A 22868-nucleotide genomic window follows, 5' to 3' on the forward strand; every position below is an offset into this window, starting at 1 on the left:
CAGGGGAAGGAGGCGCGGCGTTGACCATGTATGGAAAGAGCGGGGCGGGGAAAAGGGGGAAACTATTCCAGGCGCTGAGAGACGCGAGAGAAACAACCCCGGAGGCGGTGCTCGCGTTCGCTGCTGCGTTCTCTGCTCCGGTGAAAGGAGCTGCTGCTGCGGAGTGAGCCAGGGGTGCAGCCACACCTGCAACAGCTGCGTCGCCCGCATTGCCAGACCGGCTCTCAGGTAGGCGAGCGCGCCAACAGCAGCAACAACCGGGTGCTGCAGCCAGCGCCGCTTCGCCCGCCGCTTTTGCGGCGTGGAAGAAGCAGAGCTGGGCTATCTCTCTCTCTTAAATAGAATACTGTAGTTATTTTCAGCGCTTTTGAAAGAACAGCAACAGCACAAGGGGTTGTGTTGGGTGGCGTGCTCAAAAAGATTTTTTTAAAAAAAATGTTCCCTTGCTGCTCAAAAGAACGGCACGCTGTTCCTTTTTCTTTTATCGCGGATGCCAGATGTTTCAGCAAAACAACTTAAGCCACTTTCGATCTCTTAGGAAATGCCGCCTCGGTTTCATAGACGCTGCTTTGCGAATCCCTCCGAGGCACTGATAAAGAGCCGCGGCTGTTTTCTTCCCTCTGGTGCCTAAGAGGGTGTGTATATTCTTGTGCCCGCATATTATGCAAACTAGACGCGTTTCCTTCAGAAACAAAAGCCAAACTAAGCCCTGCGGTCTTTTCTTTCTCTTTCTTTTCCTCATCGGGATTTTGGCCAATGCCCGATTTCTCTGAGTCATTAGAGAAAATGCTCCTTCTACTCGAAGGGAGTCTCGTTTTCACCCATTGCCATTCTCCGCAAGCGGCGATTCACATGTGCTCTTTGCTGGGAGTCATTCAGGCAATGCTGCCATGTACTGTAAGAGATGTGCAGAACTTTAAAATGTAACACTGAGAAGTAGCATTTTAGTGTTCGTGGGTGCGTCTGTGTGCGTGTGACAGAGACGATATGAATGCTGCCTCTGAATATGTATCACCTTAGATTTGGTGCTCTTGATATTTGTTCTAGATGCTATCTGTGTTAATTTCACACCTATCTGCTCCTAACGGTGCTTTCTGCTTCATAGCATCAGGGTTTCTCTTAATGAACTGTTTTTGAAACATGTTGGACGTTTTATATTGAATCTTTATGTATATTTAATATCAGTCCAGTAAAAGTATCCACAGCCTGTAGGCATTGTAAATTTTCATGTCTATTGATGCAAACTGAAATCGGTGACAGTTTTGCAATTTACTTCAATGTATCATTGTTTAGTAGCTCCAGCTGCTGTTAAAAGAAGAAAATGAAAGTGAGTTCTCAAACTGTATACAGTATTAAACAATCTTACCAACAATAGAAAAGGAGGTGATGTAGTGATCGAGAGGGGGAGAATTATGCAGTTTTAACAAGACCTACATTTGGGTCTCCAGTACACTTAAGGTTATTCTCTGTATGCTTTCTTAAGAGTGTGCCCCATTCAACACAGAGAGGTTTACTTCTGTGTACAGATCTGGTTGTGTGCTGAGAAACCTGGATCTGCAGCCTATGTTTACTCAGAAGTAGGGCCTGCTGAATTCATTGGGACATACTTCTGGGTAAGTGTGCAGAGATTTATTCCTACTAATCAGTGAGTCTCCTTTATATTATGCTTCCAATTCTATAATCTGCTTGTCTCTAGATGGTTGCTAATGCATGCCACTTGAAAATACGAGACCCATCTTTGATTAGAACTTTGGAAGTTTCACATTTCATGTGAAATTGCAAAACCAAAAGTTGGTGTTTAAAATTAAGCCAGGGGAAAGAGAATCAGCAATCCTCCATACTAGTTGCATCAGATGATTGACCCTGTCAACCAGTGGTGATAATGAAGAACTACTGTGCAGAAAATCTGTGTTACCTTTGAAACTACTGCCTCTGTTCAGAGCAAGTGAGACAGCAGCATAGTGTGTCATCATTCATCAATTTCCCCCATTTGACAAAGGGTAAGAAGCAAGAACGTTATCCGAATATTATGCCCTCTTAAGAAGAAGAAAAATCTCCTTAGTGTGCTAGTCTTCACATTTTCCCCTTTCTTCCCATAGTGAATCACAGAGCGCTTCTCAGCATTGTGTTCTGTGATGCTACTTGTAGGCTAAAGGTGAAGTAATCCTATGACAGAGAAATGCAGACATGTCAAGTTTCCAGCGTTGTGTTTTTCAGAACAGTCCATGAGATTATGAGAAGAATTCAAGTGTTGAGAGGAGCAGATGTTGGCATTTTCTTAAGCTTGACAATTTATGCTTCCAAACTGGATTTGAGCCAAAATAATAATAGGAAACCGATGTCAGTCACGCCTAGGTGAAAATAAAAGATTGTCTAGGATTTTGTTATGGAAGTTTCTGGTGTTTTTTTTTTAAGGTGTAATCCTAAATGTGTTTACTTAGGACGATGCCCTTATCCCAAACCATTGGTCCATCTAGCTTAGTATTTCTACACTGGAAGTAGCACTCGAAGGTTTCAGACACCTACCTGGTTGGGCCAGTGATTGAACCTGTTACCTTCAGCTTGTGGAACAGATATACCACTGAGCTACAGCCCTTCCACATAGTAAATAAGCTCAGATCAGTTCAGCGGAACTTATTCCCTTAGGATGCAGCCAATTTATATTCTGAAACCTTTCACGCAGTGGTGAGTAAAACTCTGTACATCATTAACAAATGTAATTGTTGCCGTCTGTGAAATTACTTTGGAGTAACTGATGAATTGCATCACTTTTGTTTTGCTGTACTCCTCTAGAATGCACTGCCCTTTATACTCACTCTGACATTGTATACACCTTGTCAGATGCCAAAACTCTCCTAATTATATAGGCTTCCCCAGAAAGATGCGTTGACCAGCACGCAATATCAGATTTCTTAGGGCAACTTGTTTTTCTATATTGTATTTACTGTATTTTCAGTGTTGTACACCACAGTGATAGTTGCTAATATTTAACAGTCTTCAGGATTCCCAAATACGCCCTTTGAACATAGCAGTGGGTGCAGCGGTCTAAATGCCTGGTCCTGAGCATGTATGTGCCAGTGCCACAAGGTTTTTTAGGATTAGGACATAGCTCATATTTTGGTGCTTTGATTATGCTTTGTATTCATGTTTCCCACTCCGGCTTACAGGGGCCCATATCTTACATTCCCACAAGTTTCTGACTGCTGTTGCCTTTGGTTAATCCTGTTTTTTTCCAGTCATGCACAAATGAGCTGTAATAGGCATATGGAAGACCGGTGAACTCGGTACTGATGACACAATTAGGGATGCTGCGTTTGGTCTTGGCAGGTTTCCCACGGGCATCTGGTTGGTCGCTGGGAGAACACGATGCTGGACTTAGATGAGCCTTCTGCCAGCAGATCTTTTCTTGGGTTGCTGTCCAGCAAGGGGCGCATATGCAGCAACATACAGAACCTCCATCCAGTGCCTTTGCATTGGCCAACTTGAGGTTGCATAAGAGCAACAGTAAGGAGTTCATCTTTCTGCTCAATCAGGGTATCTCTGAATGTAGCTACTTCTCTATCCAATTCATGCCTGTGATCACAGAATAATGGGAGGTCACCTAAGTCCCGCCTTTCATAGCCTCACGTCTCTGGCTGTTGTTGGACTACAGCTCCCGGAAACAACCCCCGTGTTGCAGACTTGAGTCAAAATACCAAAAAAAGAGGCAACACGTTGACCAATTCCACGGGCGAAATATATCTGTTTTTATCTTTATAAACTATAACGACATGCGGGAGAGTGATCCAAGGTAATCATACTGTTTCGGTTTGGTCTTCTTCCGTTTTTTAACTACAAAAAATCCCCAGCCAGCATAGCCCAGTGGTCAAGAATGATGGGAGCTGTAGTCCAGCAACAACAGCAGCCCTGATGGATGACCCTACAGCCTCTGCACCACCACATAGCAAAGCCCATGATCTCCCAAAGTGGTCTGTTCCAACGTCGGACTCGTCCTCCTGTTAGGCCATCTACACACAGGGTGTGTTCGGACATGGAGAATATTGCATTCATTTTCCTGGTTGTAGTGCTAGCATTTCTGTTCCATTTTCTAATGTCCTTTCACACTGCAGTGTACCTGTTGGGTTATGCAGCTGCAGCTTTTGGACTCAACATATTGCCATGCTGCAGCTAAATTTTGTTTTGCAACTAAACATCAGTAGGCACTTTCTGTTGGTAAGCGCTGTTTGACAATGGAACAGATTCCCACAAGAGGTGCTGGATTCTCCTTCCTTTGAAGATTGTAAGCAGAGGTTGGGTGGCCATCTGTCATGAATGATTGCAGGGGGTTGGATTGGATGACCCTTGGGGTCTCTTCCAGCTCTATAATTCTCTGATTCACACCAGTAGGCATAGTGTGATACAACAATGGGTGTTATTGGACAGCATCACTCTCCCCCATGTTTTCTGCATGTGTGCTTCTGTTCCCCCGTGAAAATTTCAGGAAAGAACTGTATGCTTATGTACCACCCCCAGTTCTTTCTCTTGTTCTGGTTTAAGGGGACTGCCAACTGTTTCCCCCCTTAGAATCCAATACCAGAGAAATCAGCCCCTCATATATATATGTCCTTGGTTTCCCTGAAGTGCAGTTTACATCATGTGAACGCTCAAACATAATGCAGAAATGAACAAGTTAGGGAACCATCAGAGGAAATGGAATAAACTGCTGTGTGGATGCAGCCGAAATCTGCTTCCACTTATTAGTTCTAGTCCTGCTCTATGAGCAATGGAGAATAAGCCTTCTCCATCTCCTTCATGACAAACTGCTGTAGCTTTGAAGATAGAATGAAGTAGGTTTTTTATTATGACATGAGCTTCTATAAATTGCTACCTGATTAAATAAATCTTAGTGGGTTAATTATGTGAGTTTTGATTAATTATGAATTTTGATGACTAAATTATTGATTAAATCTGCATACTCTTACACGTGAACAAAAGGAGTAGTCCTGAAGGCAGAAAACCAAACTTATAGATGATGCACCCATGATTTGTAGAAGGCACTGTTTTACCTTTACTACACAAGGGAATGCCATTTCCATGATGGCAGCCTCCAGCTACCATTTTTGTAAATATTAGATTTTTTTAAAAAAAAACCTGTCCTGCCCATAAGGCAGGGCATCTTCACCAAAAGAGTTTTAATATTGATCAGCTGAACATCGAAGTTCTACAATAAACTTCTGTTTCTGTAGGTTTCCATACTGCACAATTTCTGTGTTGGATTTAGACTTTCCCTTCCATCTGTGGAAGGATGCAAAAGCCACTGGAGAAAGGAGTGGAGGTGGTTTTTAACCTTTATTCTTTTCGCAATTCCCACATTCGTTTCCCACACTGTTCTGGAGGGTTGCTTAACCATCCAGAGCAGATTCTTAGGAGGTACAGGACTGAATCCAGTGCTGTGTGCAGGCATCCCCAACCTTTGGCCCTCCAGATGTTTTGGCCTACAACTCCCGTGGTCCTTAGCTAACAGGACCAGTGGTCAGCTATGAATGGGAATTGTATCCAAAACATCTGGAGGGCCAAAGGTTGTGGATGCCTGGCTTTGTACAGGTACATGGAGTTTGGCTTAAACAATGGAGCATCACCCTCTTCTCTTTGCGAAACCACAAAATCTGCTATGGGTGGTCTCCTCCAACGCTCTGGAGCACAGGAGGCTGCAGAGGAGAGGAGAGAAACATTTCCTTGCAGTTTGTTGCACAAGGAGAATGACAGCGTGCAATGCACCCTTCAGAAATGGACAAAAATTGCTTCTCTCTACCACCTAGTACACTTGCAGAAGTGACTTGTTCTCCTGCCAAGTCTGAATCCAACCCTCTCTCTTTGCAGTAACACACAGGTGTCCCACTGAGGCAGGATATTATGTTCCTTTTAGCTTTCATTCCTATTTACAGGAGATCCAAGGAGTCCCTAAGGCACACTGAAGCACTTGAACACACAAAAGCACACCAGAACCTCCTCCCTCCCGTCTAGTGCAGCTTCTTGAGTTGTATCGGAAGCTTTTCTAAAGGTCCCCCGAGTTTTTGAGCAGGGCTTGTTGTCTGGAGTGGAAGTCTGCAGTCAGAAGTAGGAGAGGAGTGCTTGCAAGCTTTGTTCTGCCTTCAGATGTTCCCCATGTGGCCTTTTGGATCCCAGCCCCGTTATGCTTGCCTTTTAAAGTTTATCCTAAAGCTCAAAATATCAATTGAGCATCACAATCCTAAGCATGTTTTCTCAGGAAGTGTGTCTCATCGACTTGCATGGCTTATTGGCTCCAGCTCGTGATATCAAGGGGAGAGCTTAACTTCAAGCTCAGATTCAGACAATGCGCTAAGTCAAACCTTGGCTTAGCTCAGCACACCGGTCAGGGTGTTTTCAGATGTAGAGAATATTGCTTAGTTTCCCTGATTATTATACTATTGCTTCTATCTATCCTGTTTACTAATCTTCCTATCACGCAGCAGTACCTGTTGCTTTCTGGGACGGCGGCTTTTTGACTGATATGTTGCACTAAAAGTAATTCATACCAGTGATGGTGGTGTGACGCAACAAACACCATTGGCTGACATCTCTGTTCCCCAACCCTTCCCACATGTTTGTGCTTCTGTTCCCCCACAATTCCCCCATTAAAACAGCAGGAAAAAACTGTATACTGCCCCAGATGTTGGCACTTTACTGCAGCTATTTTCCTGTTTATGGGGGCTGCAAACAGATTTGTTCAGGAATCAAATAACACGGAAACACTTACTATATTCTATCACTTTACTCCTGCAATTGTGGGGGCTAATGGGATTGCGAAGAGTCGGACACGACTAAACGACTAAACAACAACAACAACAAATGGGATTGCAAACAGGTTTTTTTTATGAAAGCTATTGGCATGGGAGTGAGCTCAGGGTTTGAAATTAGTAGGGTGCCAGGCGCGTTTTTGCAACTAAACATTCATCATTTGCAAGCACCTCCAAAAGTCTGGGTGCCATTTTTTGCACCTGGCTGTCACTCAAGAATTACTGAAATGGATGTGCTTTGAAGACTCAAAAGTATATGTTAAGGATAGACAATACGTTAAGGTGTTTAACAATAGTTTGTTGTTGTCGTTTAGTCGTTTAGTCGTGTCCGACTCTTCGTGACCCCATAGACCATAGCACGCCAGGCACTCCTGTCTTGTACTGCCTCCAGCAGTTTGGTCAAACTCATGTTCGTAGCTTCAAGAACACTGTCCAACCATCTCATCCTCTGTCGTCCCCTTCTCCTAGTGCCCTCAATCTTTCCCAACATCAGGGTCTTTTCCAATGATTCTTCTCTTCTCATGAGGTGGCCAAAGTATTGGAGCCTCAGCTTCACGATCTGTCCTTCCAGGGAGCACTCAGGGCTGATTTCCTTAACAATAGTTAGTAGTTTTGAAAACTGAAGTGTGGTACCTATATTTTTATTGTGAACACCAAATGAAGCGTGATAATTTCTGCTAAAAATGTGATATTAGCAATGTGTCACTTATGTGAATTGCATATTAATTCATGCTTATCAAAATAATAAAGAAAAAGTGGTTGCCTGGTGGCGGCTAGACATTCTGTTTTGGTGCCCACAACCCATGTCCCAGAAGCCATTTGGCTCCTAGCTTTTCTATCCCGGTTTCTAACCCATTTTCTAGCTTTTCTATCCCAGTTTCCAGAAGTGGCCTATATATCGTGTGAAAGCACAAACCTTAACTGGGAAGCGACAGGCTAAGAGAATAAACCCATGTGTGAATGCAACCTTAAAGAAACAACAACAACAACCAAGGGGCCATAGAGCAGCTTCATGCTTATCTCTGGGCACATATTTTAGTTTGCCATGTCATGTGACCCAGACCCCACTCCTCGCCTCTTTCATCTAGCTTGCTCTGTCCATTGCCTGTTGGCTTTTATAACAGTGTGAAGAAACTGTCTTCTTTTCTTTTGTGTGAATTGGGTCCATTTGCATTACATGTCCAGCCTAGCCTCTTCCTTGGAGCCCTCCAGAACTGCGCCTATCACTATGTCTTATTTTTGGGGTATGGCTTATATTGCACAAATGCTTAGAAATCCTGCTATGGCTTATTTTATGGGTATGTCTTATTTTAGGAGAAACAGGGTGGTAGCTATGTGCATACTATGAGCTGCTACAGGTCAGACAGATGCATTGGGCAACAAGGATCAAAAATATTACGTCCTAGTGCCTACCACTGTAGAGCAAAAGAACAAGGGTGGGTGCAGTCCCATGCACATCTGCTTGGAAACCCATGTGTTGAATTCAGGCTTATTTCTGGGAATAGGGTTGCACAATCAATGTGTATAATCAGCCAATGTTCCCAAGCAAAGTGTTGATTATCTTTCCCAGGGGGAAGTGGCAGAATTATTAAGCCTGGTGGCATACACTGTAAGACGAAATTCAATTATTCTTCTCTTCCTCTCTTAACAGGCAAAAGAAAGAGAAAATAACTTGGTCTGCCTCAAGGCTTAAGTGCAGCGTAGCAATCCCTCCCATAGGCATGTTTATTGTTTCTCCCGGTTCCTCAGTGTGGACCAAGCAAGATCTTGTCCCCTCTAACCAGCAGGGTGCAAACAAATGCTCTCCACGGAGTGAAAACCAAGCGACATCATAAAAGTGTTAAGTAATTGCGAGAAAAGGGCATGCAAATAAGGAAAGCACTATTTTATTTTATTTTATTTTATTAAGCACTTATTGTGTTACCAGGGGAAGACATCTAAAGGTAACTCCACCCACAGGGCTTTTTCAGGTCAGGTGCTGCATGCAACCAGGGAGGCTGCAGTGTGCTGGGCAAATGTTTGATGGAACACACACACACACTACACTTGGTCACCTTACAGTAATAATACATGCTCAGAATAATACATGCTCACTGACCAAAATGCTAAAGAATTTTGGAGTGCCCCTTCCAAAAACATTTATTTATTTAACTCATTTTTGAATTGCTTCCTCTGAGTTATCTTGAATCAATTTACTACTCAATAAAAGCCTATATAAAATCAGTTTAAAGCAATTGCATATATGAAAACATTTAAAAACAAAACAAAAACAAATTACCTGTAAAACAAGAAACAACAACTGCATGTATAAAATCCATTTCAAATCTAATACAGAGGCCAACTGGGATAACAATCTCCATTTAGGCTTGTTGAGAGGAGATGAATAGAACTTTTGATAAACTGGAGGAGAGATTTCGGCACAGCACTTGTTATTAGTTAGATGCTTGTTTCGAACCCCCGACAGACCAGTATTTGGTTTTTAAAAAAACTCTGAACACAACTCAGAGCACTCTCTAGTTCTGCTTGACATAAATTCAAAGAAGTCACAGCTCTTACATAAGGAAGGCTAATGCCCAGGGTGTGTTGAAGTATAAACACAGCCTAGTAACCAGTAGATCCCTGCCCAGAATCTTTAAATCAAAGTAATACTTAATCAAGATGAAATTTCCAAAAACTGGAAGTGTCCAAATCTGAGTCTAGGTCCCCTTGCAGATCTTGCGAGGATTTTTTTTAAAAATGCTGAAGCTTAGGGGAGTTTCTGGGAAACTCCATCTGAAACACTGCATCTCAGGAGTATAATTGGTGGGTGGGGCATATAATAGCAACCACATGCATTAATAGTAATTTCAAAACTGTTGTGAATTGATGCTGAGTTTTGAAGTTCCACAGAAAGGCCACCTTGTACGAAGTCATTATAGTATTTTCTTTGTCATACAAAGGAAATAGGGTGTCTGTGTGTGTGTGTGTGTGTGTGTGTGTGTGTGTGTGTGTGTGTGCATCTCTCCCTCAGCCCTGCCAAAGTCGTCTTGTTTTTTTAATGCTCCTCCTTACTAATGAGAATATTTGGCAATGCCCAGTTGTGCATGCTGTGTAAAAGATAAGGCAGATGTTCTTTTTGGAGTGAGGCTTAATGTTTCATAAGTTCAGGAAAGCCTAGAATCAGGATTTTAAAGAGCAAATTGATTTGCGTGATTTGATGAGTGTATTGGCAGCCGTTATGTCCCCCTCCTTTTAATAGCTTTGTTTGTTACTTTCCATTAGTTTGAACGAAACAAGGATGGCAGATTCTGTTCTGCTCGCTCTGATGATTCAACTAATTTTAATAAATCAAAGCTATACATGTGGCAGAAATGAATTGATTCTCCTAGCTAACAAATGGTCAGAGATTAGCAAATTCACTCTTCTTTTTCACAACAAGGGCCTTATATTGTTAACCTGCTGGTATATTGCATGCCTCCAAAGGGGTATATATGTGTCATACCAATGATTGGGGCTTAGTTCAAACATAAAAGGGAAACTGTTTTACATAAGAGAGCTGAGGGGGCGTTTGGCTTGTATGCCACCACCCCCTTCCTTTCTGTGCCCAGAAGAAGTAGCTGATCTTCAAACTACAGCTTGCTGTGATGTCCAGACTCACAACTGTGGTTTGCTTTAACCACAACTATTGAGGATAAACCAGGGGAGCAAACCATGGTTTCAGATCATGATTTGTTCTTACTATCCCTATTTTTAGCACACTGCAGTTCCCCAAGTTTGGACATCACAGCGAACTACTGTTAGCTAACTTAAAATCTAAATAGGAAAGTTTAAAAATCTTCCTTGTGGGCATAAAGTTGGAAGAGCAGGGCAGCAGGTAAGCCCAGGTTCTGCCACAACCTGTTCACAACCTAAGCTGCGGTTTCCAATTGCATCTGAACCAAACTCCCACATGGTTGGGTGGGGTTTGAAGTCAGTCACCCCTAATTCTGACTCAAGGCAAGTGCGTTGGGTAATTTCCAAAGTACCTGTTCCACTAGCGTAAAATACTCCCACTTGTGGAATGGAACCATCACCTCCTCTCCCCTACAGCCCCCATAAACCTTCAAAATTACATCTGGAGGGTTGGGGAATTCTCCAGAGCTGGTTTTTTGTTTTGTTTTTTGGCACAAGCAAAGTTTCCCTTATAGAGCATTGGGCACAGCTGTAACACCTCAAGTTGTATCTCTTCCATAGTCCTTGTTCGTCAACTGACTTGGAGGAAGTATGGAAACTCAAATCTAGGTTTTGGAAGGGAAGTGTCCGGAAGATAATTTCAGTTAGATTTAATAACATGAAACGCCATAAGTAGGTTGGCTTTGCAGTCACTAGAGGAGTACATTAATCTTAACATTTTCCTGCCTCGTGTGAAAATGTGTAATGGAACTGCTTCCTCTTTAGATTTGTGAGATGGCAAATTTTAATCCTTAAATTCTCCTCAGGTAACTGATGAAATATAGGACATAAACTCGGCAATAAATCTGAGTAATAAGATACACTATACAACTTGTATACCTGTGTCTGTCTCATTCCAGCATAGCTTTAATCAATATTTCTACACTGCTCGGGTTTTATAGGAGAACTTTCCATTCTGCCTCAGCTGCCTGAAACCCCAATCCTGAACATTTCCAAGAGCATGGCGGCGCCCCTGTCCTGCCATAAAAACATATTGGTTTCCAGATACATCGATGCAGTGGGCATTAGAGTGAAACTGCACATCATGCACAAGCCAGGACTCTACACAACACACCCCTTTTCTTGCAGGAATGTGTCCTTGGACTTTGATTATGCCCCTTCCTTGATTGGATGAAGGATAGAAAGGAATGTGTGTAGAAATTTAAAAGGGTAAAGGTAAAGGGGCCCCTGACCATCAGGTCCAGTCGTGTCCGACTCTGGGGTTGCGGCGCTCATCTCGCTCTATAGGCCGAGGGAGCCGGCGTTTTTCCACAGACAGCTTCTGGGTCATGTGGCCAGCATGACAAAGCTGCTTCTGGCAAACCAGAGCAGCGCACGGAAACGCCGTTTACCTTCCCGCCAGAGCGGTCCCTATTTATCTACTTGCACTTTGATGTGCTTTCGAACTGCTAGGTGGGCAGGAGCTGGGACCAAGCAACAGGAGCTCACCCCATTGCAGGGATTCGAACTGCTGACCTTCTGATCAGCAAGCCCTAGACTCTGTGGTTTAACCCACAGCACCACCTGTGTAGAAATTAGGCTATGGTAAAATGTACATTTAATGCCCTGCCCACTTTCCCCTTCTTGCTCCACCCACCAATGGTGTGCGGCCCTCGGAAGGGAACCTGGCCCTCTGGCTGAAAAAGGGTCCTTCACTCCTCCTTTAAAAAAGGGTGGTACTGTATATAAAGGAAGCAAACAAATACTACCGTGTTTCCCCCTTTTTAAGACACCGTCTTATAACTTTTTTTCCTCAAAAAAACACAGGGTGGCTTACTTTCGGCGGGATGTCTTATTTTTTAATTACTGGTACGGTTTTTACGGCTCAGGGCGCTGGCTCAGGGCGCTGCTGTGCTCTCTTGAGTGCTCAGCACTGCAGCAGCCACCGGTTCCGGGCGGCGGGGCAGCAGGCATCCTTGGCCAGGCCAGGCGGAGGCCACTGGCTCAGGCGCTCCCCCCGCCGCTGCAGGGTGCTCCAAGCTCCTTGGCTGGGCCAGGCAAGGAAGAAGCAGTGAGCCCAGCGGTGGTGGCAAGTGGTGGTGGCAAGCGGAGCACGGGGATGCAGCCAGCAAGGCGGGAGCGCGATCAGCTGTTAAGCAGAGCTCTTGGCCGCATGGAGTGACTCTGTGAGTGGAGGTGCCTGTGGGGGTTGGTTTCCATGGCGCGGAAGTATGGCTTATTTTGGGGGTATGTCTTATATTTCTCAAATGCTTAAAAACCCTGCCATGGCTTACTTTATGACTATGTATTAAAAAGGGGGAAACAGGGTATATTAAGATGAGATAAACTCTGCACCCTCCCTCTGGCATAAGGCAAGACTTCTGATGTCTGCTTTTGCAGCCCTGAAATAGATCTCTGGTGGTGCATCAAGGGAAGGGTACTTGGGCATGATAAAAAGCCTCCCAGCTCTCTGTTCTGTTTCATGAGCGCAGCTTTCTGCCCACTGAGGTTGCAGAGCCTTAATGTCCTTGATCTCACGTCGCATTCAGAAGTAGTTTGATGGGGGCGACTAGGCACGCATGACCGAAATCTCTTTGTAGATCATTCCTCTTGGATGTTTTCCCCCCCTCAAGACTGGTATGAACGCTGTGGGCATATTTATGAATCATGCATTCTGAGAGGTGGTGGTTGTTTGTTTAGTCCATAATTCGAAGGCACAATTCACTCGCAGTTCACCACGGGGTCCTTAATAGCTGGCAGGTGTCTGCGTGGAACCAATTTCTGCCCATATGAATTATCAGTGGGAATCACAGCTAGTTTGAATTCACTCCCACACCCATGTGATTGAACTTTTTTTTCCTAGAGAATGGGTGGGTCCAGCTTCCAAGCATCTCTGCTTGGCCCCCACGCCATGCCACCTCCTTGGGTCTCTCTCTCTCTCACACACACGCACACGCACACACACACACACTTCCCAGGTCACACCCTTCACTGACCTTCATCTGCATTCTCAGGTGCATTTGCATGGCTGAAAAATATCATTGAATTGTGATAATTCTTCTTGTTTACTTGGATGAAACTGTAGAGGTATATTTATGTGTGTGTGGTTTTTTTGACTTTGCAATGTTGCTTATTATGCAGATGTGAGCCACATCCATTGCTCCACCCACTTTTTTACTCCAGCCCCACCTGCCACTGGCATATGTCTCCCTTCCTCAAGCTTAGGTCCCCAGATGCTGTTGTGGGACTTCAGGTGCCATCACCTCTGACCACTGGGGATGATGGAGGTTCATGTCCAACAAGATATGGGGGTGTCCAAGGATGGGGAAGACTTATCTAGAGAATGTTCGCTCTGGGATTCCTTCCCATTTGCCTGCTACTTCTTTGTTCTTCTCTGCTGCTGCGTATTGAAGAAACAATGAGGCCATACTGGAAGAGTGTTGGAAAGGAACTCTCTGCAAACGGGACTTCATTTCTGGTTTCCCATGTGAAGAGTCACTTAGGTGGGTTCCCAGAAAGTCATTCAGGGCTTCCCAAACTTGGGTCTCCAGCTCTTTTTGCACTACAACTCCCATCTTCCTGTAGTTAGTAGGAGCAGTGGTCAGGGATGATGAGAACTGTAGTCCCAAAACAACTGGAGACCCAAGTTTGGGAAACCCTGATCTAGATTTTTAGGATGTGGTGGCCTCCAGTGAAAACTCATTGCCATCCTAATTTTTGCTGAGTTTGAAAGCTCCTTTTCCATCTGCATTGGGAAGGTTTGGAACATAAAGCTACACACACTCACTGTTATAAACAAGTGCTCTGGATTTGCAGTTCATCAGTTAGTGGAAGGAAGCGAGTGAATTCCTGCATAATCTTCCATAGGCAGCTCAAGAGGACAAGTTTATTTAGGCTTCAATAATGATTAACACAACTCCTTTGGATCACGAGAGTGATGCCCAACCAGTAGTCTGTCTAAGAAAAAATACTGGAACCTGGCTGTCAGCCACTGAACTAGTTCTGCATTGATTTACAATTATAGTTTAATTCTTCTTTTGACCGTTGATTCCTACATGAGATTCGGATGCGTATGTCCTCTGTGGATTGCACTTTTTTGTGTGTTCTTCCCACAACCATCAAATACCACTTTGGGCACATATATTTAAAATGATAGGCAAATGTCGCCTTCTGGCAATCTCCTTTCCCATATTGGACGAACTGACGCTGCTTGTTCTCTCCTCAGTGATTCAACACTACAGCTAATATGAATTAATACTTAATTTAATTGACTCTGAAAATCTGCTTTTCTGGAATACTTTCCCCCTGCTCATATTAAAGCAAGATTTAGAGCAATTATCTGCTGTGTATCTCACACATTAAATTAGGATGTGTACAGGCATTTTATTTTATTTTTTTTGGTGGGGAGTCAGTGTGGTTTTTCACATCCTGGCCTGACCCTGACACCTTAGCCTATGTGACGCATACATGTAATTTCTCCCTGCTGTGAAATCCATTTCCTCCTGCTTCTTCCATTCACACTGGTGGGTTGAACCGCACTGGAATGTTGTACTTCCCTCTGTGCCTCCAGAAAATGGAATGGGTTAAGTTTTTTTTTATAAAAACCTGTTTTTAGAGATGTGTCTTGACATTCTAGTATATCAGTGTGGTTAACCAGTGAGCAGGCTCTGTATGTGTATACAGTCGATCAGGATCACATGCGCATTTAATTTGTGCAAATTCAATGTTGCATGTTTGGCTGCAGCTCCATCCCAGATCCATTCAAGCCTTTTTCTTCTGCCTGTGTCTCTTTCTGTCTGCATCCCTCCTCCCTTCTGTCCTCTAGACAGCTTGTAGGTGGAAGAGTGAGCAAAGACAGTAGAGACACAGGGAGAGCCTCCCCACAGGGCTCTTCCCCCCCCCCTTGCCAACCAGAAGCCAGGTGAAAACAGGTAGTTTTGTCTATAGACAATTTTTGCATAAAGGCACTGTCTCTGGAACGTAACCCTAGCGTGTGATGTGTGGCTAGATTGTATAATAAATTCTACCCCAGATTTCAGATTGTCTCGTGTATATATTCATCACATTAGAATGCTCCCTGCACAAATTAACCATCTTTGTCTCCCAGCATGACATGGACTGAATCAATGAGGTGTTGATATTCTCCTCCTCCCTGCAAAATAAAAAAAAAGTCCCCAAACCCACTAGCTTCACAAAACGCTGCTGTGATTTTTGCTGCCATTATGTTGTGGGAAAAGCCAAACTCTGCATATACTAGTTTATTTCTCTGTTGGATTTGGCTACATCTGTACAATGTCAAGCGTTTGGTTGCCAGATAGAAGAGGAGAGAGAATGGTCAATGAAAGAAATGGCTTGGCAAAGAAACACCTCCAGCAAAAAGGTTAAGTACCTTCCAGGTAATCCGGCAGACAAGATAATAATTAATGCCCAGATGCCTGTCTTTGTCTCCTTTGGGTTCTTTTCCACTGAGCCTTTCAGCCACATTGAAATTGATTGAAACCTTGTGGGCTCCTGGGATGAGAAGTGTGCTTATTTTATTCTGTTCATTTTAAGGCCTTTTTTAAAAAAAAGTATTTCAAGACAGCTAAAGAAGGAACAAAAGAGCCAAGGAAAAACAACAAAGGGAGCACAAAAATAATAAAATTCACAGACAGGGAGACATTCAAACAAAACACAAAGGGCAAGCACCATAAAAAGACAAGTCAGATTCTTTTTTTAAAAAAATGGATGGGCTCTGTCTAACCCCTGAAAGATAGTATGGAATGTATTTAGGGAAGGAGTTCCATCATTTGCGTGATACCATCCAGGAGGCCCCACCTGCCAGTAGAGGAGCCGATTCAAAATTGGAAGGGGTCCTGGGCAAAGCTGCCTTTTGGTAGGCTCCTGCCATCACTAGGACCCTCCACCAACGTGTCAATCATGTGATTGACATGTTGGTGGCCCTGCCCACTGAAGTAGCCGAGTCTCCATAAGCTACACACAACATTACGGGCCTCTATTTTCAAGTGGGCATGATCTGACTCAAACCATGCTTGCCAACGACTGTCTTCCCTCTGCCTGTCTGCAAGAAGAGGGAAATGTCCATTTGCAGGTGGAATTTGAATTCAGAGCACATGTCTACGAACGGACTTCAAAGGGGCTCCCTCTCAGCAGCCACCAGTTCTCTCGGCACTGAGGGTGAGATGGGCTGTCGGCCCCAAACAGCTTCAAAGGAGCTCATTCTCAACTGATATTATGTCGTTGGGTGATAGGTGGGCAACCGAATCTACCTGTCCATCTTGGCCAGCCCAGGAAAGGGGGGATATTAGGGGTTCCTTTGTTCAACATGTGACATGTTGAATGAATTCAGGTTGCATGCAGCAGCCTGAATGAAACCTGATAAAAGGATGTTCCAGAAAGAGAAGACAGGTTGAGAGCATTGAGAAGGGATCAACATTAGGAATTCCATAAGCTACACATTGGGAAGTCCTGTTGATTTCAGCAACTAACTACACCCACAGCTAGAATGCAGCTTTGGTAAGCAACACGACATACTAGCAAATGGTAAATGTAAAAGTAAATGCAAGGCAGGAATACGAGGAGCAAGTTCATTGATCAAGGTTTCAATTTGGAAGCCCTGAACTCTATATATCTTGCAGCAGATGATATATACCTTTTCCTGGGATGAGCTTGTGTGGCGGCGTACCCAGTGTGCCAAAGCTCTGATCCAAATGCCACCTGTTAACATAGGTCATAAAGATGATGGAATTCAAAATGAGAAAAATAGAGCTGCAAAGCTGCAAAGGAAATATATTTGACAGGGGTCCATTAGTCATACAGTAGCCTTGTGAGTATAGTCTGATCTGTGGCACATAGAATTCTCCAAGTGCAGATTTCGATTTTTCCAAATGTATTCACATTCGTAGTGAATACCTCTTCCTCCATGAAACATAGACTGGAGCAAACTCCTTCATTTCGGAAAGAATACCCACATGAATTATGACCTATTGATACTGTGAGGGACAGGGGATATCGCGAAGTCCCTCCCCTCCTGAGTTCAAGCCAATCACCGAGCACAGGGGAAAGCAGAGAGAGTTCCGATTCCAGTAGGGAAGCAGGAAGTCGGGTCCGAGGCTCAGGCAAGGTAGAGGAGCCAGGGTCCCAGGCGGGACAGGAAGGGGCGAATAAGGGAGGGAGACCCATCCCCCCAACGCCAGAACTACGCAGAAAGAGGAGGGGAAAGAGGATGGGTCTGCCAAAGCTTTTGTGTTGGAGAAAGACGCGCCAAAAGCCATTAGGAGGTTCTGAAACCGACTGATCACATCACTCCGTGTAAATAGCATGACTTCAGCACTGTAAATACGCAGCACCAATAAAAGAATAAAATGCAGAGCTGCGTAGCGTCGTTACTCTGAAGTAGTCCACTCCGGCCACTGTGACAGCAACCTCCTAATCCTTTTTGGGGCTACTTTGGAGTTGCCGGGATGAGCGTGTCAGAGGCGGAGAAATGGCGGCAGATCGCGGAGCAAGCCCAGCAAGAACTGCAGCAGCTGTCGCTGCAGGCGCAGGGGGAATTGAAGGCAGCTAAAGAAGAGACTAGGAAGGTCCAGGACGACCGGCTACAACTTGCGGAACAGGTGAGAGCGCTACAGGAAAGAGAGCAGGAATTAAGGGCGGTGGCGGTAGACCTCCAAAACAAGCTGGATGCAGAGAAAAACAAGGCGGGAGGGGCACCCCAAGTCCAAGTGCTGCCAGGAAGGAGAGCCGGGACGCTAGTAAGCAAGTTCAATGGAGACCCGAGGGAATATCAGGGCTTTGAGACTGAGATTGTGTATGCTCTTGAGCTGCACCACGCTGAGTTCCCTGATGATGAGCACAGGGTAGCGTTTATTGTGGAGCACCTTACCGGGGCAGCCAGGGAGTGGCTAAGACCGTTAATCGCAACAAAGAATCCTTGCATGAAGAATGTCAAACTATTTCTAGAAGGTTTGAAAACGATGTATTCGTCCGATAGTCATATGGACCAGACTAAGGAGGAACTTCATAATTTACGCCAAGGAAATATGACAGTTCGCGCGTATTGGGCGAAATTCACCATGCTGGTGCACAGATTGGGGTGGGAACTCGAGTCACCCCCAATGCAAGCGGCGTTCTACTTGGGGTTGCATGAGGAGGTGAAGGATGAGCTCTCGAGAGGTCCAAAGCCCAGTAATATGGATCAGCTGAGCAAAGCGGCTCTGGCGGTGGGGGTGAGACAGGAATCCCGGTGGAGCGACAAGCAAGCAACGCGCGCAAAGCGGGCTTGGTTCCCACGGTCGCAGGAAAAGCCACTCCCCCAACAACCCTTTCAAGCCACGCCTGGGGCCAGTCAGGACCAGGAACCCATGCAGATTGATAGCGCGCGCGCGGGGGCTTTTCAAACCCCAGCGGCGCCAAGACGCAAGGAGGGAAGGGGTGGGAATTGCTTTCTCTGCAACTCCCCCCAGCATCTCGTCAGAGACTGCCCACATCGCAGGGAGTGGCAAGGAAAGGCGGGAACGGTTGTGCCCTCCCCCACTGACGCAGCACCACAGCAGGGAAACGGGAAAGCCTGGCTGCAGGAGACAAGGGGCAGCAGCCAGGCACAGTCAGCAGACAACAGCCCCAGCCCATCCACCCAGTCAGAGGAAGGAGCAGATTGGCAGAACATTTTTACCCCCACCAGCTCTGACGCCACGGACTTTTTGGGATTCCCATCCTCCCAGGCGGAAGGGGGGGGCTTGCAGGACTGGGGGGAGGTGTTCACACCAACGGGCTCGGAAAGCACTGAGTTCTTAGGCTTCCAGTCGTCACCGACACCTGGGGGGGACCTGGGGAGGGGTGAAGGAGAGCTTGGGAGGGGGGTGGATGTGAGGGACAGGGGATATCGCGAAGTCCCTCCCCTCCTGAGTTCAAGCCAATCACCGAGCACAGGGGAAAGCAGAGAGAGTTCCGATTCCAGTAGGGAAGCAGGAAGTCGGGTCCGAGGCTCAGGCAAGGTAGAGGAGCCAGGGTCCCAGGCGGGACAGGAAGGGGCGAATAAGGGAGGGAGACCCATCCCCCCAACGCCAGAACTACGCAGAAAGAGGAGGGGAAAGAGGATGGGTCTGCCAAAGCTTTTGTGTTGGAGAAAGACGCGCCAAAAGCCATTAGGAGGTTCTGAAACCGACTGATCACATCACTCCGTGTAAATAGCATGACTTCAGCACTGTAAATACGCAGCACCAATAAAAGAATAAAATGCAGAGCTGCGTAGCGTCGTTACTCTGAAGTAGTCCACTCCGGCCACTGTGACAGATACTAATTGTGTTTACTCAAAAGTAAGTCCCACTTAAACACCAGTCTGAACTATGTTTGCACATAAGTAATTCTGGTGTTAATGGGAGATGCTTCCAGAGAAGTATTCTCAACACTACTACATCTTAGCATGTTTTAAGACTATGGTCCCGGCAGATAGAGTGTTGGAACTAGAGACCAATTTAGTAATGCACTCACTGGGGGTCTTCTGTCCCTCTGTGAAAGGGGAATAGCTGTTTTGGGAATAGAATAGCAAGGAAACAATTTTTCACACTAAAGAATACATATAAAGCTACTCGTTGTAAAGGCAACAGTTTCATTTATTTTTTGCTTAGAAAGCATACGAGAAACTGAAATGTGTTGTCACTCATGCAAAAATTCATTATGTTGAGTATGGTTAGAGCAAATCTAAGAGAATTAGCTTCCCCCCGTACTCTGGAAGTAGGCAATTGCAGCCTTGCAATGTAGCAGAAATGATATGAGACAGACGGAATTGGATAAAATTTGAATTGCTTCATCAAGCTTTGATAGAACAGAGCTGAAGTCAATTTGCCGAGTAAAACGTATTTCTTAAAAGAGTAATCGGAGACTCGTATTGCAGGGTTGCTTGAGGGTCCAGTGCTCTCTCTTATGAGAGTTTTTCATCTATAGAATATTGCAGAGACCACAGAAGAGAAGGGCTAGAAAAGATAAAGAGGAGGGCAACAGAAATGATCAAGAGTTAGGAACCTCTTTCCTCTGAGAAAAGGGTACAACATAGAAGGCTTTTCACTTGAATAAAAAAGATGATGAATAGCATAAGTTTATGGAAACTTAACAGTGTGCGTAGCAGTCTTCGTCAGTCTGCCATTAGCCTATAACTTGGGACACACAATGAAATGGGCTAGAGGCAGGGTCAGTACAGACAAAAGAAGGTGAGTCTTATTAAAAGTGGTGCCTTCAGATGTCTTCTAAAAATCTGGTAGCTGTTTTTCTCTTTGACATCTGGTGGGAGGGCGTTCCACAGGGCAGGCACCACTACCGAGAACGCCCTCTGCCTGGTTCCCTGCAACTTGGCTTCTCGCAACGAGGGAACCGCCAGAAGACCCTCGGCACTGGACCTCAGTGTCCAGGCAGAACGATGGGGGGTGGGGACACTCCTTCAGGTATACTGGACGGAGGCCATTTAGGGCTTTAAAGGTCAGCACCAACACTTTGAATTGTGCTCCGAAACGTACTGGGAGCCAATGTAGATCTTTTAAGACCGGTGTTATGTGGTCTCGGCGACTGCTCCCAGTCACCAGTCTAGCTGCTGCATTCTGGATTAGTTGCAGTTTCCGGGTCACCTTCAAAGGTAGCCCCACGTAGAGCGCATTGCAGTAGTCCAAGCGGGAGACAACTAGAGCATGCACCACTCTGGCAAGACAGTCTAAAAGCAGGTAGGGTCTCAGCCTGTGTACCAGATGGAGCTGATAGACAGCTGCCCTGGACACAGAATTGACCTGCACCTCCATGGACAGCTGTGAGTCATAGAATCATAGTTGGAAGAGACCACAAGAGTCCAAAATGCCTAAAAAGAACAACTTGCTGTATAAGCACTTTGTGATGAAATTTCACTAGATCTGCTGCCAGGGTTAGCCAAAGGCAATTTGAAGTTTGCTTAAAGTAAGAATTTATTAACCCTATCTTAGGAAGACAAAATCTAGAGGTATGCTATGTATCGATAATGATCTGAGACTATTCCTGGCAATCGTCAATTCATTGACCTACTCATTGGCAAAATGCAAGCTTAGCCATCCCCCTGAAACTTGCCCAAATGGACTTTACTGTGAATGAAACTACTGGATATTACAAGTATGATTATTTTTAACACTACAGTACTTGTGTAACCGTATGTTTTTAGAATGCATTTTTATAGCTTTTGAAGCAATATCCTGCAGTCAGATGGTTGGCATTCTTACATTCCCATAAACAAAACTCTGAATAACTGTGTAAGGACTATAAATATTTCAACAAATTTCACATTAATAAGGGTGTTGCATGATTTTTCACTTGGATGCCTTGAGTTATAAAATAGGCAGTCAAAATGCATGAAACTGATGGCAGCCAAATAAACTAAGGTCCAAAATTAATGTGACAATAAAAGGATGCATCATCATACCAAGCACATTTGCATCATAGGAGCAATATACCAAAAGGTTGGGAACAATTTGGTTTAAACCAATAATATTTATTGGTCAACTTTCTTCCGAAAAAATTATATTCCCCAAAGGTCTATTGCTCACTAAACAGAACTTCCATATTCAGTAATGAATGGCTGGTGTTAGAAACATAACACTAACCTTAGATGGGCCTGTGATCTGACCTAACTAGCCAATTAACATTATTTTTCAGATTTAAAGGTGGTGTGTGTGTGTGTGTGTTGACAATCCTAAATCTTTCTGTTTTTGAAATTTTACTAGGTGGAAAACATTTTATTTACGTTTCTGATGACTGTCTCCAAACCTCCACAAAGCATAATTAATTGAGACATGCTATACTTTCCCCCTTTTAGAGTCAAAGTAGAATGTTCAGTTGGCCGGCTTGCATAAATAATCCATCACTGTGAATCATTAACTTACAAGACAGGCTGCCGTAATTGATGTCTTTATGCAAGCTATAGAAGCATTTGGGGAAATAATTTATTTCCCCTGCTGGCAATTTTTTAAATCCATTTGTTTATTTTAGCATGCTTTGTGCACTAAAAAGCATTGTGCAAGTCAGACTTGCTTGAGGTTAAATGCTTCCATGAGATGCATTTTCTTAAAGTTTTCATAGGAAGCGTACCTTGAAATAACTGCTTAGTACAGGAGAAAGATGTGCATTGTTCTCTAATGCTGCATTTTGTGGGATATTTTAATGCATATGTTTCTGTTGTTTCTGTAAGCCCCCAAGGAGGGTTCCTTGGGTGGAGGAAGTGGGATACGTACTTGTGTGTGTGTGTGTGTGTGTGTGTGTGTGTGTGTGTAATGTTTGATATTGTTATATACTAATAGCAAATTATGTAGCAAAACTGGGAATAATTGCACACAGTGGTTGCAGAAGATGGGTGAAGGGGAAAACAAAGCACATCCACATCTCAAATTATATAAAGCACTATAGACATAAGGGCAAACATGAAATAAAATG

General features: G+C 44.5%; 1 protein-coding gene across 3 annotated transcripts in view; it reads left to right on the top strand.

The window, feature by feature from the left end:
• Positions 1-22868, top strand: part of SERPINI1 (serpin family I member 1) — an 86456-nt gene that overhangs the window by 651 nt on the left and 62937 nt on the right. For 2 of the 3 annotated variants that reach the window (XM_088669171.1, XM_035132373.3), the window contains exon 1: positions 77-228. The exons of the other annotated variant lie outside the window; for it this stretch is intronic. The gene's annotated coding sequence lies outside the window, so the exon portion shown is untranslated. Of the gene's footprint in view, positions 1-76; positions 229-22868 lie in introns of those variants that run through there. 3 annotated transcript variants of the gene reach the window in all.

This window comes from Zootoca vivipara, chromosome 5 (assembly GCF_965207765.1).
Source record: "Zootoca vivipara chromosome 5, rZooViv2.hap1.1, whole genome shotgun sequence".
Classification (NCBI taxonomy): domain Eukaryota; kingdom Metazoa; phylum Chordata; class Lepidosauria; order Squamata; family Lacertidae; genus Zootoca; species Zootoca vivipara.